Below are 6,379 nucleotides of genomic sequence, written 5' to 3'. Positions count from 1 at the left end.
GATTCAAGCAATTCTCCTGCCCCAGCCTCCCGAGTAGCTGGGACTGCAGGCACGTGCCACCATGCCCAGCTAATTTTTGTATTTTTAGTAGAGACAGGGTTTCACTATGTTGGCCAGTCTGGTCTCAAACTCCTGACCTCATGATCTGCCCGCCTCGGCCTCCCAAAGTGCTGGCATTACAGGCATGAGCCACTATGCGTGGCCATGTGACTGCAGTTCTACTGCTCTTCACCATGTCCTGCTCAGTCTAGAACATGCTGTACAGACCTGGGCGTGGCTGCTCTTTTCTGGGGGATGCTGGCAGCCCGTGGCTAGAGCTTGTCAATCACCTGCAAGAACTGAAATCCCTCAGGTATCCAAGGTACTTACTGGGCCCAAGTATCAAAAAGACAGGATTTACACACCAGCTTTCCTTCCTCCATTTGTATTCCGACCCCACAGAGGCTTCCCCAGTGACCCTCTTCTTATATTTTCTCAGCTTTGCTTTCTGCCCTAGTTCTTCCAGCTCTTCCCCTTGTTACATTATTCATGGCTTTTATTTCTCACTTAGTAATTTATTTTAATTTTTATTCGTGTTTTTATGCTCACTTAACCCAGGTCCTTATCTTGAAAAATGACTACTCTGGAGTGACCAGAGAAGGAAGAAGTAGCAAGCTATTAGTCCTTTTTAAAGCAAGAGAATTCCAAGATTATTGCATTAAAAAATTTTTTCAACAGCTGCAACAGAGTTTGCCCTTAAACAGTTGTTCTTAACCTGGGCTACACATTGGAACCATTTGGGCAGTTTTGGAAAAAAAGTCCTGTTGCCTGGGTCTCCCCTCCAGAGATTCTGTTTTAATTGGCCCGAGGTAAGACTTGGGCCCCGGGAGTTTTAAAAGCTGCCCGGGTGATTCTAATGTGCAGCCAGGGTGGTGTGTCCTTCCCACAGACAACGCTGCAGAAGCGAGGCTGCCTCAGAAGTTCAGACCCCCTCCCCCTCCTCTTTCTGCACAATGATCGTCCTTGCAGATTTCCTCATAAGTGAGAGAAGCGGGGCTCATGTCCTTGCCCCACCACTGCGTTACCCTGGGTCAGGGCCTTTATCCTTGTGAGTCTCAGTTTCTTCATCAGTAAGAGTAACAAACTCAACCCTGATGAGGCTGCAAGCTGGACCCACCCACGATGCTGCAGGTTAGAACTCCTGGTCAGCAGTGCACAGGGTCAGGATGAGCTCAGGAGAAATGGAAGAAAACTGAACCAATTAATGGTGCCTGTGGCCACGCGGAGACCCTGTTTCTACCACCAATATGCCCCTGATGTCGGCACTGAAGAGAAGATACCTTTTAGGACCCCAGACTGACTCTTTCCAGCTTCCAGCTCTCAGAACGTCTGTGATTCACCTCTGTGGGCACCAGGTAAGTGTTCAGAAAGCCTTCCTTGACCACCAACATGTACATCAGCAAAGTTTTCGACTCCGTCACACAGGTCTTGAGGTGGTCCAGCTGAATTCTTTCCTCCCCTGGTCATGACATGCACTACAGAATTGGAGGGAAACCAGCATGTGCCAGGGAAGCCAGCTAGGGAGGGGACAGAAACTCCCGTTTCTTCTCTGCTTAGGGGCCTTCAAGTAAGTGCCCTTCCGCCATGAAGCAGAGGGTCGATGAACACGGACAAGGCACTAATGCAGATTTCCTATAAAGACCTTCATTAGAGAAAACAGAGCCGGATCTTCTAACCAGACCCCAGCGATGTCTCCCCTTGCAGTAAGATGATGCTTTGCTTTACACAGATCCTTTGCCAAGAAGCAGATGTGTTTAATATAAAAGAAAGAAGAGAAGAGGAGAGAGAAGACATTGTCATGCATGAATTTACCGTTCCGTGACACTCAAAACTCATTTCCTCTCAGGGCATTTGTCCTTGCTTTTCTCCTCCTGGGATACTCCTTCTGTGCTCAAGTATCATCTCCTTACTACCCCCCTGTCCCTTCTTATCCCCTCACTCTGCTATTTTTCTTTGTCACAATGACCACTACCACTACTTACCATAATATTATTTATTTATCTGTTACTTGCTTACTAGACCCTGAGCTCCATGAGGATTTTACTTATCTTGTTTATAGCTCTGCCCCGGTGCCTGGCAAAAAATACAAGTAAAGAGCATGAATGAATGAACGAGCGTGTGCATGAAACCTTGGGAGGCAGAGCGTCTGCTTTCACGGGTCCCACACAACACGGCTCCTGCGCCACTGACAGCGCCCTTGCTCCCTGAATGGGCTGTGTCCTTCTCCATAGGATTTACCACCTTCTGACTGACTTTGTTATTTGTTTACTTCCTATCTTCCCCGCTGGAATGTAAACTCCACAAAGGAAGGGACTTTTGTTTTCATTTTTACTAGCCTTTGCTTTATTCCCAAAGTCAGGATGGCACCGGGCAATGTAGTGGGACTTTAATAAATATCTATTGTCAAAGAAACGATTACCTCACGAGGAGAAGGTGACGCCAATCAATCTCTGGCAAAAGTGGTGTTTTTCAAGTGCCTCCTTTGTCATCAGCCTCTGTTTTTTGTTTTTTGTTTTTTTACCTCTTTATTCTTCTTGAGAACACTGCCTCCATCCATAGTTCCCAGTGGCTGTTAACCCCTCCCTCTTTTCCCAACCACATGCCGCAGGTCTCCACGTCAGTCTTTGACAACACCTCTGCGTTCCCTCTGTACTTTGCTCTTGCTGTTTCATCTTTGAATGCTTTTCTTTCCCCATCCACTAAAAGTCTCCTTATCCCTCTGAGCCAGCTTTTTCCCGGAGCGTTTTCCTGACCCCCAGCCAGAAGTGCACTTTTCCTTCTCTGAATCTCTACAGGACTTGGTACCTCTCAAGTGGTACCTAGGACACCTTAGAAGACATGATCAGATCTTTGGAGATTATGTCAGTTACACTGTAACCCAAAACTGTAACCCTAAGACAAGAAGGGGCAGGCTCAGTGGCAGGGAGTTAGCTGCCAGCTTACTCTCATGCTCACACAAGAACCTTCAGGCATCACCAACATCTTTCCACCTACATCGCGGAGGCCATTTCAGACTGGGCCACGCTGCCTCATCTATCCTGAAGCTTTGGAAAATCCCAATGGCTTGCTACGTGCAGGGATAGAAGCAGGAGATCCCAGAACTTTCCCAAACTGCAGCTCCCACTTCTCTCCCTCCAGCCCCTGACCTCTATCCCAGCCTCTCAATCCCTGGAGGAAGGTCTCAGGACCAGAGGACTTTGGTTTTCTCTTTCAGACTCCTCCAACCTTCTTTCCCTCCTCCAGAAGCCCAAATTCTGGCACTCTCTCACAACCTGCAGACAACTCTATGAGCAAACATCCTCCCTCCTCTACTCATCAGATTAGTGTTTCATCACTTCATTTCCTGGTAGCCAACAGCTTACATTGTGAGCTGTAGATTTCTACAGATTCAAAAGCTTAAGCCTTCTGAAGACAGAGTTGCCCACTTAAAACTGACTGTGGAATTAGGGGTCTCTAATATTAGTTATTTCAACACCTCCCTGATGCTTTTTCTCCCCTGCCTCTCCATCTGCAATTTTTGCAGGAAGCGTGATGCAGTCAAGAATGTGGGTGGTGAACTTGGGAGGTGGAGCTTGCAGTGAGCTGAGATCGCGCCACTGCACTTCAGCCTGGGCGACAGAGTGAGACTCCATCTCAAAAAAAAAAGAAAAAAACAAAAAAGAATGTGAGTGGACATTTCTATCTTTTCAAGAAAACTGTTATTGGGAGTGGGAACTAATGATGAGTGACAAGATTTTGATAGATGAAATGTTTTCAGACTTAAAGATTATTCAGGTCAAGCAGACTTCCTTTATGCTTCTTCAAAGGCAAATTTAATGTCTCTATATTGTTATTTCTACTTTTTATGCCCTAGCCAGTTTTTACCCTTATATGTAGTCTCTCACCCACTCACAAGTTGCATTCTCAGGGGGCATATTTTTCAGAGAAACAACAGTAATAAGGTTTGTGTGCTATCCTGTAATATCCCATTTTGCTAATATAGCTAAATTCAATATTATTCATGTATTCACGAATTCACTTATTCATTCATTCACTTAATAAATATGCACTGAGCCAGTGCAATGGCTCATGTCTATCATCCCAGTACTTTGGGAGGCTGAGGTGGGAGGTTCCCTTGAGGCCTGGAGTTTAAGACTAGCCTGGGCAGCATAGCAAGACCCTGTCTTTACAGAATAATAATAATAAGAAGAAGCCAGGTGTGGCAGTACACATCTGTAGTCTCAGCTACTCGGGAGGCTGAGGCAAGAGGATTTCTCAAGCCCAGGAGGTCAAGGCTGCAGTGAGCTATGATCGTGCCACTTCACTCCAGCCAGGGCAACAGAGTGAGATGCTGTCTCTAAATATATATATATGTGTGTATATATATGCATACATACATACATACACACATGTGTGCATTGAGCAACAACTATATGTCAAGCACCATGCTGGACAGTGGGGTCCAGTGGTGAGCAAGAGGGACACAGGTCCTGCTGTCATGGATCTTACATGGAGGTCAAGGGAGCCAGATAATAATGACCTGCAATAAACATACAATTATAGACTAGAATAGATGCCTAACTTGAGGGAGTCTACTTTAGACAAGACAGTCAGGGGAAAAAAATCTTGATTTTTGAGCTAAGAAAAAAAAAGCTGAGTTCAAGGAGCCTTCCAGGCAGAAGGTACAGCAGATACAAAGGCCCCAATGCAAAAGATGACTCATGTGTTGGACAAACAGAAAGAGGCCAGTGTGACAGAAGCTTGGTGAGCTGGCTGCCCTGGGAAGAGGGGTCTGCAATTGCCTTCTGGTTTCCAGGCCCATGAGAAGCCTTCCCGTTTTCAACACAACTCCCTGACTTGCTTGAATGGGTGGTATATTCATTGATTCCAGAATGCCTGTACTTCAGATATTCCAAGCATTAATATGAACCCCTCCTGGTTAAAAAAAAAAAAAAAAAATTTGCTCAGGGAGGCTAAAATTCTTTGCCTCATGAAACCTTCTTACAGCCAAAGTCACATTTTTCTCAACATAGGAGACTCGAGTTTCTTGCTGGTACATTATTGGGGTCCGCAAAGTACAAAGTAGGATCTGAATTGATAACAAACACAGCTGCTGTCCTTGGATCATACAGACTCTAAATGTGGTCTTGGAGGAGTAATGAGCGTGTTCTCAAAAGTGGTCTTGCCCTTCACATAATCATCAGTACAACAGCGATGCCACATGCTGTATTCAGAGATAACCGTATTTTTCTGTCTTTTATATCTCTTGAATCTTTTGTCATGCAACAAAAGCAACATAAAATTTGGCTCACCACTACTGTCCTGTATTTCAGATTAGTAAGAGATAATTCATTGGCATAGTCCCTGGCAAATGCTCAGTTAACATTAGTTGTAGTCATTATCAGACAAAAAGGACAAATCACAACTTAACTCTGAAGAGTTTAGGTGCTCAAAGGACAAAGCCCTCTTAAATTTTACCCAAGTGAAATCTTCAATCATTTTTCTTTGAGAAGGAAACTACAACCTTCAAATTGTGCGTAAGCACATTTCCTTTTGAAGCTCAAAATAATCCTGTATTTTCAAAACAAAGCAATTAGGCCTCCATCATTAAATGTGGCTTTGTTTACTTGTGTGGTTTCCTTTCATTCTTGTAGGTCAAATGTTATTATCATCATAGTTGACTCAATCTTTTTTAAAGCTTAATTCGGTTTTAAAAACCTAATCTGTTCCATTCCAGATCTTTCTCAACAAAAGTCTCAACCTCATTCACAGTGGAAAGTTTGTAGGCTTAACAAACCTTTTGTTTGGTGGAAGGAAAAACAAAAATACCACGCCCACCTCTGAGGTCTGGCTCAGAGGAAAACTGCTCTGCCCTGCTTCCTCTCTGACCGCTTGTGTGTAACAGGGATGTGGCATGAGTCGACGTTAGCGTGCTCTGTGCTAAGATGCATCAGATGTCGTGGGGCCCTTGGGAGTCTCGGACTAGAGGCTGCAGATAGGATGTGGGGATAAGCAATGTAATGAACCCATGAATCTTCAATCATGCAATAAGCTGTTATACCACAAAGAACTATGACCTAGGAGGTGAAACATACCATGAGGTGTTTAGCGAGATTGAGAATCTTGCTGTCATGTTATGTTCACGTCGTGTTTGGAACAGGAGAGAAAAGGCAGGGTAAGTGTCCCCTTATGAAGGCCAGAATTGTGCGGGGCTTTCATCATATCAGATGGTGATTATGTGTGTACCCAGCCATCTCCCTCCAGAGCCCACTGGAGGAAGAGTCTTATGTTATTCATCCTGTGTCTCCAGAGTTTATTACAGTGTCTGTGCTCAAGAAATACATGTCCAGTGAATGAATTT

The 6,379-nt window shown here is 44.8% G+C and overlaps 1 long non-coding RNA gene across 1 annotated transcript; it reads right to left on the bottom strand.

Moving 5' to 3' along the window:
• Positions 1–408: 408 nt before the first annotated feature.
• On the bottom strand, positions 409–6,020 carry LOC126952920 (uncharacterized). The gene is made up of 2 exons (XR_007725073.1): positions 5,816–6,020; positions 409–1,771 (listed from the first exon to the last, which is right to left on the bottom strand). It is a non-coding gene; the product is annotated as an uncharacterized LOC126952920 (long non-coding RNA).
• Between the last annotated feature and the right edge of the window lie 359 nt (positions 6,021–6,379).

The sequence above is a fragment of the Macaca thibetana genome, chromosome 4 (assembly GCF_024542745.1).
Source record: "Macaca thibetana thibetana isolate TM-01 chromosome 4, ASM2454274v1, whole genome shotgun sequence".
Classification (NCBI taxonomy): domain Eukaryota; kingdom Metazoa; phylum Chordata; class Mammalia; order Primates; family Cercopithecidae; genus Macaca; species Macaca thibetana.
Note: the sequence above shows the minus strand (reverse complement) of the source record. Positions and strands in the feature narration are given on the sequence as shown.